Raw genomic sequence first — 13,142 nt, forward strand, 5'->3', positions numbered from 1 at the left:
CCCGGAACACTTTTGATGTGACAACCAGCCTGAAAGGGATGAAGATCAGCGCTATCTCGAAAATGACCCGGAACACTTGTTTTGTGACACAAGGCCTGAGAGGGATGAGGGTCAGCGGTATCTCTAGGATGACCCAGAAACTTGTGATGTGACGCCAAACTTGAAAGGGATGAGGGTCAACACTATCTCTAGGAAGACCCGGAACACTGGTGATGTGAAACCCAGCCTGAGAGGGATGAGGGTCAGCAATATAGCTAGGATGACCCGGAACACTTATGATGTGACACCCAACCTGAGAGGGATGAGGGTCAGTGCTATCTTTAGGATGACCCGGAACACTTTTTATGTGAAAACCAGCCTGAGAGGGATGAGGATCAGGCTATCTCAAAAATGACCCGGAGCCGGGCGTGGTGGCGCACGCTTGTAATCCCCGCGCTTGGGAGGCGGAGACAGGAGGATCGCGCAGGTTCGAAGCCAGCCGCGTGCGTTGGCTTAGGAGACCCTGTTTCTAAATAAAAATATAAAAATAGGTCTGGGGGTGTAGCCCGGAGGTAGAAGGGCTTCCAGGAACCCCAGTACCACCAAAAAAAAAAAAAAAAAATGACCCGGAACACTTGTTTTGTGAAACAAAGCCTGAGAGGGATGAGAGTCAGTGCTATCTCCTGATGATCAGGAACACTTTTGATGTGACACCCAACCTGAGAGGGAAGAGGGTCAGCGCTATGTCTAGGATGACCCAGAACACTTGTGATGTGACACCCATCCTGAAAGAGATGAGGGTCAGTGTTATGTCTAGGATGACCCGGAGCACTTGTGATGTGACACCTAGCCTAAATGGGATGAGGGTTAACACTAGCTCTTGGATGACCCAGAACACTTTTGATGTGACACCCAGACTGAGAGGGATGAGGGTCAGCGCTATCTCTAGGATGACCCAGAACACTGGTGATATGACACCCAGCCTGAGAGGTATGAGGGTAAGCATTAATACTATGATGACCCGGAACACTGGTGATGTGACACCCAGCCTGAAAGGGATGAGGGTCAGCAATATAGCTAGGATGACCTGGAACACTTATGATGTGACACCCAGCCTGAGAGGTATGAGGGTCTGCAATATCGCTAGGATGACCCGGAACACTTGAGATGTGACACCCAACCTGAGAGGGATAAGGGTCAGTACTATCTCCAGGATGACCCGAACCCTTATGATGTGACACCCAGCCTGAAAGCGATGAGGGTTGGCACTATCTATAGCATGACCCAGAACACTTGTGATGTGACACCTAACCTGAGAGGGATGAGGGTCATCGCTAGATCTTGGATGACCCAGAACACTTGTGATATGACACCCAGCCTGAAGAGGTGAGGGTCAGCGCTAACTCTAGGATGACCCAGAACAATTAAGATGTGACACCCAGCCTGAGAGGGATAAGGGTCCGCACTATCTCTAGGATGACCCGTAACACTTGTGATATGCCAACCATCCTGAAAGGGATGAGGGTCAGCGCTATCTCTAAGATGACCCAGTACACTTGTGATGTGACACCCAGCCTGAGAGGGATGAGGGTCAGCACTATCTCTAGGATGACCCAGTACACTTGTGATATGACACCCAGCCTGAGAGGGATGAGGGTCAGCACTATCTCTAGGATGAACTGAACACTTGTGATGTGACACCAGCCAGAAAGAAATGAGGGTCAGTGCTGTCTCTAGGATGACCTGGAACTCTTGTGATGTGACACACAGCCTGTAAAAGATGAGTGTCAGCGCTATCTCTAGGATGACCCAGAACACTTGTGATGTGACACCCAGCCTGAAAGGGACGAGGGACAGTGCTAGCTCTAGGAAGACCCGGAACACTTGAGATGTGACACCCAGCCTGAAGGAGATGAGGGTAAGCACTATCTCTAGGATGACCTGGAACACTTGTTTGGTGACAAAAAGCCTGAGAGGAATGAAGGTCAGCGGTATCTCTAGGATGACCCGGAACACTTATGATGTGACACCCATCCTGAGAGGAATGAGGGTCAGCGCTATTTCTAGAAAGACCCGGAACACTTGTGATGTGACACCCAGCCTGAAAGGGATGAGTGTCAGCACCAGCTCTTGGATGACCCAGAACACTTTTGATGTGACACCCAGCCTGAGAGAGATGAGGGCCAGAGCGATCTCTAGGATGGACCGGAAAATTTGAGATGTGACACCCAGCCTGAAAGATATGAGGGTCATCACTATCTCTAGGATGACCCAGAAAACTTGTGATGTGACAACCAGCCTGAGAGGGATGAGGGTCAACACTATCTCCAGGATGACCTGGAACACTTTTGATGTGACACCCAGCCTGAAATGATTGAGGGTCACAGCATTCTCTAGGTTGACCCGGAACACTTGTGATGTGACACCCAGCCTGAAAGAAATGAGGGTAAGCGCTATCTCTAGGATGAACAGGAACACTCGTTTGGTGACACAAAGCCTGAGAGGGATGAAGGTCAGCGGTATGTCTAAGATGACCCGGAAATCTTGTGATGTGACCCCCAGCTTGAAAGGGATGAGGGTCAGTGCTTTCTCTAGAATAACCCGGAACACTTCTCATGTGACACCCTGCCTGAGAGGGAAGAGGGTCAGCGCTATCTCTAGGATGACCTGGAACACTTTTGATGTGACATCCAGCCTGAAAGCGATGAGGGTCAGAGTGACCTGTTTGATGACCTGGAACACATTTGATGTGACATCCAGCCTCAGAGGGATGAGGGTCAGCACTATCTCCAGGATGACCCGGAACACTTTTGATATGACACCCAGCCTGAGAGGGATAAGGGTCATCGCTATCTCTAGGATGACCCGGAACACTTGTGATGTGACAACCAGCCTGAGAGGAATGAGGGTCAGCACTATCTCCAGGATGAGCAGGAAAACTTTTGATGTGACACCCAGTCTGTAAGGAATGTGGGTCATCACATTCTCTAGGATGATCCGGAACACTTGTGATGTAACACCCAGCCTGAAAGGGATGAGGGTCAGCGCTATCTCTAGGATGACCCAGAATACTTGTGATGTGATACCCATTTGCAAAGGATGAGGGTCAGCGCTCTCTCTAGTATGACCCAGAACACTTATGATGTGACATCCATACTTAAACGAATGAGGGACAGCGCTACCTCTAAGATGATCCGGAACACTTGTGATGTGACACCCAGCCTGAGAGGGATGAGGGTCAGCGCTATCTCTAGGATTACCCAAAACAATTAAAATGTGACACCCAGCCTGAGTGGGAGGGAGATCAGCGTTATCGCCAGGATGACCCAGAAAACTTTTGATATGACACCCAGCCTGAGAGGGATGAGGGTCAACGTTATTGCTAGGATGACCCGGAACACTTGAGATGTGACACCCAATTTGAGAGGGATGAGAGTCAGCGCTAGCTCTAGGATGACCCGGAATATTTATGATGTAACACCCAGCCTGAGAGAGATGAGGGTCAGCGCTATCTTTAGGATGACCCAGAACACTTGTGATATGACACCTAGCCTGAAAGGGATGAGGGTCAGTGCTAGCTCTTCGATGACTAGGAACACTTTTGATGTGACACCCAACCTGAGAGAGATGAGGGTCAGAGCTATATCAAGGATGACCCGGAAAATTTGTGTTGTGACATCCAGCCTGAAAGAAATGAGGGTCATCACTATCTCTAAGATGACCTGGAACACTTGTGATATGACACCCAGCCCGGGAGGGATGTGGGTCAGCATTTTCACTAGAATGACCCAGAACACTTGAAATGTTACATCTAGGCTGAGAGGGATAAGGATCATCGCTATCTCTAGTATGACCCAGAACACTTGTGATGTGACACCCAGCCTGAGAGGGATGAGGGTAAGCGCTCTCTCTAGGATGACCCAGAACACTTGTGATGTGACACCCATCCTGAGAGGGATGAGGGTAAGCGCTATCTCTAGGATGACCCGGAACTCTTATGATGTGACTCAGCCTGAGAGAGAGGAGGAACAGCGCTAGCTCTAGGAAGACACGGAACACCCACACGGAACACGAAACACATGAGATGTGACACCCAGCCTGAAAGGGATGAGGGTAAGCACTATCTCTAGGATGACCCAGAAAACTTGTTTGGTGACACAAAGCCTGAGAGGAATGAGGGTCAGCATTATCGCTATGATGACCCAGAACACTTGAGATGTGACACCCAGCCTGAGAGGGATGAGGGACAGCGATATTGCTAGGATGACCCTGAACACTTGAGATGTGACACCCAACCTAAGAGGGATAAGAGTCATTGCTATCTCTAGGATGACCCGGAACCCTTATGATGTGACACCCAGCCTGAGAGGAATAAGGGTCAGCGCTATCTCTAAGATGACATGGAACTCTTTTCATGTGACACCCAGCCTGAGAGGAAAGAGGGTCAGCACTATCTCTAGGATGACCTGGAACACGTTTGATGTGATACCCAGCCTGAAAGTGATAAGGGTCAGCATGACCTCTTTGATGACCTGGAACACATTTGATGTGACACCCAGCCTCAGAGGGAAGAGGGTCAGCACTATCTCTTGGATGACCAGAGCTATTGTCATGTGACACCCAGCCTGAGAGAAATGAGGATCAGCGCTATCTCTAGGATGACCCGCAACACTTGTAATGGGACAACCAGCCTGAGAGGGATGAGGTTCAGCGCTATCTCTAGGATGACCCAGAACACTTGTGATGTGACACCCAGCCTGACAGGGATGAGTGTCAGCGCTATCTCCAGGATGACCCGGAAGACTTTTGATGAGACACCCAGCCTGTAAGGGGTGTGGGTCATGACATTCTCTAGGATGACCCAGATCACTTGTGATGTGACACCCACCCTAAAAGGTATGAGGGTCAGCACTATCTCTGGGATGACCCGGAATACTTGTGATGTGACACCCATCCTGCAAAGGATGAGGGTCAGAGCTGTCTCTAGGATGACCCAGATAACTTGTAATGTGACACCCAGCCTGAAATAAATGAGGGTCAGCGATATCTCTAGGATGACCCAGAACACTTGAGATGTGACACCCATCCTGAGAGGGATAAGGGTCAGCACATTCTCTAGGATGACCCAGATAACTTGTAATGTGACACCCAGCCTGAAATAAATGAGGGTCAGCGATATCTCTAGGATGACCCAGAACACTTGTGATGTGACACCCAGCCTGAAAGAAATGAGGGTCAGCACTAACTTTAGGATGACCTGGAACAAAAGAGATGTGACACCCAGCCTGAAAGGGATGAGGGTAAGCGCTATCTCTAGGATGACCCGGAACACTTATTTTGTGGCACAAAGCCTGAGAGGGATGAGGGTCAGCGCTAGATCTAGGATGACCCAGAACAATAGAGATGTGACACCCAGCCTGAGAGGGAGGAGGGTCAGCGCTAGCTCTAGGAAGACCCGGAACACTTGAGATGTGACACCCAGCCTGAAAGGGATGAGGGTAAGAGCTATCTCTAGGATGACACGGAACACTTTTGTTGTGACACAAAGCCTGAGAGGGATGAGGGTCAGCGATATCGCCGGATGACCCGGAACACTTGATATGTGACACCCAGCCTCAGCAGGAAGAAGGTCAGCGATATCGCTAGGATGACCCAGAACACTTGAGATGTGACACTCAAACTGAGTAGAAATAGGGTCAGTGCTATTTCTAGGATTACCTGGAACACTTATGATGTGACACCCAGCCTGAGAGGGATGAGAGTCAGCTATCTCTAGAATAACCCGGAACACTTGTGATGTGACACCTAGCCTGAAAGAGATGAGGGTCAGCGCTAGCTCTTGGATGACCCGGAAAACTTTTGATGTGACACGAAGCCTGAGTGAGATGAGGGTAAGCGCTATCTCTAGGATGACCCGGAACAATTGAAATGTGACACCCAGCCTGAGAGGGATGAGGGACAGCGCTAGCACTAGTATGACCCGGAACACTTTTGATGTGACACCCAGTTTGAGAGGGATGAGGGTCAGCATTATCGCTATGATGACCCAGAACACTTGAGATGCAACACACAGCCTGAGAGGGATGAGTGTCATCGCTATCTCTACAATGACCCAGAACACTTGTGATGAGACACCCAGCCAGAAAGAAATGTGGGTCAGCGCATTCTCTAGGATGACCCGGAACACTTGTGATGTGACACCCAGCCTGAGAGGGATGAGGGTCAGCGCTAGCTCTAGGATTACCCAAAACACCTTTGTTGTGACACCAAGCCTGAGAGGGATGAGGGTCAGCGATATTGCTCGGATGACCCGAAACACTTGACATGTGACACCCAGCCTCAGCGGGAGGAGGGTCAGCAATATCGTTAGGATGACTCAGAACACTTGAGATGTGACACCCATCCTGAGAGGGATAAGGGTCAGCACTATCTCTAGAATGACCCGGAACACTTATGATGTGACACCCAGCCTAAGAGGGATGAGGGTCAGCGCCATCTCTAGGATGACCCACAACTCTTGTGATGTGACACCTAGCCTGAATGGGATGAGGATCAGCACTAGCTCTTGGATGACTCGGAACACTTTTGATGTGAAACCAAGCCTGAGAGAGATGAGGGTCACTGCTATCTCAAGGATGACCCGTAACACTTGAGATGTGACACCAGCCTGAGAGAAATAAGGACAGCGCTAGCACTAGGATGACCGGAACACTTTTGATGTGACACCCAGTTTGAGGGGATAAGGGTCAGTGTTTTTGCTAGGATGACCAAGGATACTTGATATGCTACACCCAGCCTGAGAGGGATGAGCATCATCGCTATCTCTAGGATGACCTGGAACACTTGTGATGATACTCCCAGCCAGAAAGAAATGTGGGTCAGCGCATTCTATAGGATGACCCGGAACACTTGTGATGTGACACCCAGCCTGAAAGGGATGATGGTCAGCGCTATCTCTAGGATGACCTGGAACACTTGTGATGTGACACACAGACTGCAAAGGATGAGGGTCAGCGCTATCTCTAGGATGACCCAGAACACTTGTGATGTGACACCCAGCCTGAAAGAAATGAGGGTCAGCACAATCTTTAGGATGACCTGGAACAATTGTGAAGTTACACCCAGCCTGAAAGGGATGTGGGTCAGCGCTAGCTATAGGATGACCCAGAACAATAGAAATGTGACACCCAGCCTGAGAGAGAGGAGGGTCAGCGCTAGCTCTAGGATGACCCGGAACACTTATGATGTGACACACAGCCTGCAAAGGATGACGGTCAGAGCTATCTCTAGGATGACCCAGACAACTTGTGCTGTGACACCCAGCCTGAGAGGGATGAGGCTCAGAGTTATCACTAGGATTACCGGAACACTTGTGATGTGACACCCAGCCTGAGAAAGATGAGGGTCATCGATATCGCTACAATACCCGGAACACTTGAGATGTGACACCCAGCCTGAGAGGGCTGAGGGTCAGCTATATAGCTTGGATGACCCAGAACAATTGAGATGTGACACTCAAACTGAGTAGGAATAGGGTCAGCACTATTTCTAGGATTACCTGGAACACTTATGATGTGACACCCAGCCTGAGAGGGATGAGAGTCAGAGCTATCTCTAGGATAACCCGGAACACTTGTGATGTGACACCTAGCCTGAAAGAGATGAGGGTCAGCGCTAGCTCTTGGATGACCCGGAAAACTTTTGATGTGACATGAAGCCTGAGTGAGATGAGGGTAAGCGCTATCTCTAGGATGACCCAGAACAATTGAAATGTGACACCCAGCCTGAGAGGGATGAGGGTCAGAGCTATCTCTAGGATGACCCGTAACACTTGAGATGTTACACTCAGTCTGAGAAAAATTAGGGCCAGTGCTAGCTTTAGGATGACCTGAACACTTTTGATGTGACACCCAGCCTGAGAGGGTTAAGGGTCAGCGTTTTCTCTAGGATGACCTGGAAAACTAGAGATGCTACAAACAACCTGAGAGAGAGATGATGGTCATTGTTATACCTAGGATAACCCAGAACATTTGTGATGTGACACTCATCCTGAAAGGGATAAGGGTCAGCGCCATCTCTAGAATGACCCGGAACACTTGTGATGTCACACACAGCCTGAGAGGGATGAGAGTCAGTGCTATCTCTAGGATGACCAGGAACACTTGTGATTGACACCCAGCCAGAAAGAAATGAGGGTCAGCGCATTCTCTAGGATGACTCAGAACACTTGAGATGTGACACTCAGCCTGAAAGGGATGAGGGTAAGTGCTATCTCTAGGATGACCCGGAACACTTTTTTTGTTACACAAAGCCTGAGAGGGATGAGGGTCAGAAAATATCTATAGGATGACCTGGAGCACTTGTGATGTGACACCCATCCTGAGAGGGATGAGGGTCAGCGCTATCTCTAGAATGACCCAGAACATGTGTGATGTGACACCCAGCCTCAGAGAGATGAGGGCCAGCGCTCTCTCTAGGATGACCCAGAATAATTGATATGTGACACCCAGCCTGAGAGGTAGGAGGGTCAGCGCTAGCTCTAGAAAGACCCAGAATACTTGAGATGTGACACCCAGCCTGAAAGGGATGAGGGTAAGCCCTATCTCTAGGATGACCCAGACACTTTTCTTGTAACACAAAGCCTAAGATGGATGAAGGTCAGCGGTATCTCTAGGATGACCCGGAACACTTGTGATGTGACCCCCAGCCTGAGAGGGATGAGGGTCAATGCTATCTCTAGGATGACCTGGATACTTGTGATGTGACACCCAGCCTGAGAGGCGAGAGGGTCAGCGTTATCGCTAGGATGACCCGGAACTTTTGAGATGTGACACCGAGCCTGAGAGGAATGATGTCAGCGCTATTGCTAGGATGACCCAGAACACTTGAAATGTGACACCCAGCCTGAGAGGGAAGAGCCTCAGCACTATCTCTAGGATGACCAAGAATACTTGTAATGTGACACCAGCCTGAGAGGGAAGAGGATCAGCACTATCTCTAGGAAGACCCGGAACACTTGTGATGTGACACCCAGCCTGAAAAGGATGAGGGTCAGTGCTTTCTCTAAGATGATCCGGAACACTTGTGATATGACACCCATCCTGAAAGAGAAGAGGGTCAGTGCATTCTCTAGGATGACCCGGAACATTGTGATGTGACAACAAGCCTTTGAGGGAAGAGGGTCAGCGGTATCTCTAGGATGACCCGGAACACTTGTGATGTGACACCCATCCTGAAAGGGATGAGTCAACGCTAGCTCTAGGATGACCCGGAACACTTATGATGTGACACCCAGCCTGAGAGGGATGAGAGTCAGTGCTAGCTATAGGAAGACCCGGAACACTTGATATGTGACACCCAGCCTGAAAGGGATGAGGGTAAGTGCTATCGCTAGGATGACCCAGAACACTTTTCTTGTGACACAAAGCCTAAGATGGATGAAGGTCAGCGGTATCTCTAGGATGACCCGGAATACTTGTGATGTGACCCCAGCCTGAGAGGGATGAGGGTCAGCGCTATCTCTAGGTTGACCTGAAATACTTGAGATTTGACACCCAGCCTGAGAGGGAAGAGGATCAGCGCTATCTCTAGGATGACCCGGAACACTTGTGATGTGACACCCATCCTGCAAAGGATGAGGGTCAGGGCTATCTCTAGGATGACCCAGAACACACGTGATGTGACACCCAGCCTGAGAGGGATGAGGGTCAGCGCTCTCTCTAGGATTACCCGGAACACTTGAGATGTGACACCCAGCCTGAGAGAAATGAGGGTCATCGCTATCTCTAGGATGACCCGAACACTTGTGATGTGACACCCAGACTGAGAGAGAGGAGTGTTTGTGTTAGCTCTAGGAAGACCCAGAACACTTGAGATGTGACACCCTGCCTGAAAGGGATGAGGGTAAGCGCTATCTCTAGGATGACCCGCAACTATTGTTTGGTGACACATAGTCTGAGAGGGATTAAGGTCAGCGGTATCTCTAGGATGACCCAGAACACTTGTGATGTGACAACCAGCCTGAGAGAGATGAGGGTCAGCGCTATCTCTAGGATGACCCAGAACACTTGTGATGTGACACCCAGCCTGATAGGGATGAGGGTCAGCGCTAGCTCTAGGATTACCCGGAACACTTGAGATGTGACACCCAGCGTTAGAAAAATGAGAGTCATCGCTATCTCTAGGATGAGCCGGAACACTTGTGATGTGACACCCATCCTGCTAAGGATGAGGGTCAGCGCTGTCTCTAGAATGACCCAGAACACTTGTGATGTGACACACAACCTGAGAGGATGAGGGACAGTGCTATATCCTGGATGACCCTGTGCGACAGCTAGCTCAGTACTTGGAACAATAATTCCAGGCATTAAGTCCGCTCAGGACCGAGATTCTCTGAAACGTGGGTAAAGGCTTCGGTTTTAGTTCTGCAGAGACTTCTCTACAGCGATTTTTCCCCTTTTATGAAATAAACTCCTTTAAGTTTCTGTTTACGGCGCTAAAAGTGGAGATTCCTCTCCAGGAAAAATCTGAAATGCCTCTTGTGCAATTGACAAAGTTTTAATTTTCATAATTGGTACTTATACCCTTATCCCCAGTGTAAACACCAAAGGACATTAGTGAGGCATTAAGTGTTAACAAGATAAACAGGATAAAAGAAGATCCATGGTGTCACAGTTTAAGATTCATCTGGGACCTGACGATTACAGTCAGCCTCTTTGTCTTTTTGTGATTTAAATCAGGTTTCTGGCCTCACAGATGAACCCTAGGGGGCAAAGACAGATGAACCCTAGGGGGCAAAGTCCGGAGTCCGGAAAGGCGGGGATCACACCCAAAGTCCGTTTTGGAGAAATTCAGTCTTCTAGGATCTCCTTTAATCCTTTCTGAGTCTTTTGTCCCTAGGGCTTAGTCCATGCCCTCCTCTACCTATCAAGATCCATAGGGCTGCCATGAGGATTCGTATGGTCCTGTCTGCTCCACCATCCCCTATAAGGCAATACTTATATTACAGTTAGTAGACAGTGCAAAAACATTATAACACAGGTGATTGGATTTCTATAATTGTTCTTTAATGCATAATCTTGAAGCCAGTTTTTTATTGCAGACTTTTGGGTTTTTTACTGTCCTGCTGCTGAGTCACAAAGTAGGCTTTTGTTAAGTCAAGGCTAGAAAAGAGCTTATTAGCATCTCTAAGAGGGCGGATGGCCCAGGTTCCAGAGAGACAATTTTACATCTCTTTGGAGAGTGGGGCAAAAGGTAGGAACTTTTGTGTTTGCAACTTCCTCTGCTGGCAGAGAGGTCCTGGGAGCTAATCTTTAGATCAAAGGACCTGCCTGCGGAAAGGCTGAGAGGAATTTTTCAGCCCCTGAATTCTGACTGCCCTTTATTACAGCTGGAACAATACAGAGAAAGTCTGAGGGCTCAGATATTTTACTAGAAAATTTATCTTTCATGGACTCAACTTCTTCCACAGTCCTAATTCTTGGGATCCCATTTGACATCATTGGAGCTTATTAGTAAAGAAATCTAAGAGCAAGGAGTATTTTTGCCAGAGATGATGCTTCCTTCTCTGGGCTTGCTTCCGTGAAGCATTTTTGCCAATCATACAAGCATTGTCACATGTGTATATGCCGAGAAAGGGCGGTGGCAATTCAGAACACTTGTTATGTGACACCCAGTCTGAGAGAGATGAGGGTCAGTGCTATCTCTAGGATGACCTGAAACAATTGAAATGTAATACCTAGCCTGAGAGGGAGGAGGGTCAGTGCTAGCTCTAGGAAGACCCAGAACACTTGAGATGTGACACCCAGCCTGAAAGGGATGAGGGTAAGCGCTATCTCGGTTGACCCGGAACACTTGTTTTGTGACACAAAGCCTGAGAGGGATGAAGGTCAGTATCTGTAGGATGACCCACAACACTTGTGATGTGACCCCCAGCTTGAAAGGGATGAGGGTCAGCGCTATCTCTAGGAAGCCCTGGAACACTTGTGATGTGACACCCAGCCTGAGAGGGATGGGGTTCAGCGCTATCTCTAGGATGACCCTGGACACTTTTGATGTGACACACAGCCTGAAAGGGATAAGGGTCAGTTCTATGTCTTGGATGACCTGGAACACTTTTGCTGTGACACCCAGCCTGAGAGAGAAGAGGGTCAACGCTATCTGTAGGATGACCCAGAACACTTTTGATGTGACACCCAGCCTGAGAGGGATGAGGGTCAGCGCTACTCTAGCATGACTCGGAAGACTTTTGATGTGACACCCAGCCTGAAAGGGATGAGGGTCAGCGCTACCTCTTTGATGACCCGGAACAATTTTTTTTTAGGTTTTTTTTTTTATTGGTGCACTGTATTCATACATCATAATGGTATAAAGAAAATACTTTTATAGACATACATGCACACATCGCCCAGTTAGCCCCTACCCAATCCCCACCCCGTTCCTTCCCCATCCCTCCTTCCCATGCTTGGCTTAGTGGTTGACATCTAGTTTTATAGCAATTTATCCAATATTAACAATGATAATCTCACGTAACAGTTTCATTTGTCTGATACCAAGCTTTTGATGACTTAAAGATAACATTTCAATATTTCTTTTTGCTTTCTTTCTTACCAGAGGATGTTTTTTTCTTTTTTTTTTTTTAGGTGAAACTATCATACATTTATTTATTTATTTTTCAGAAAAAAATATATCCTGATATGGAATATGGACTCTAGATACCCAAAACAATCTCGAAGAAGAACAAAGCTAGAAGATGTATATTTTCTGATTTCAAACCATATAAAGCTACAATAATTGAAACAGTGTAGTACTGTTCTAAAGGCAGATATATAAACCACTGGAGTTAAATAAAAGCCTAGAGATAAATTCTTCCATATATTGTCAAGTTATTTTTGACAAGGTTTCCACGAACATTTGGTGGAGGAAATACTAATCTTTTAACTAAATATTGTTGAAAAATAATAATTACATAAAAAGAATAAAATTGGACCCTTACCTAACACCATATACAAATATTAACTCAAAATGGTTAAAAGAGCTAAATATAAATCTTAAGACTATAAACTTTTAGAAGAAAATCTGGGTCATAAAACCTCACAACATTGAAATTGGCAGTGATTTCTTGGATATGATTTCAATGGCACAGGCAACAAAAGGGTAAAGAA

This window comes from Muscardinus avellanarius, assembly GCF_963383645.1.
Source record: "Muscardinus avellanarius genome assembly, chromosome: 7".
Lineage (NCBI taxonomy): Eukaryota > Metazoa > Chordata > Mammalia > Rodentia > Gliridae > Muscardinus > Muscardinus avellanarius.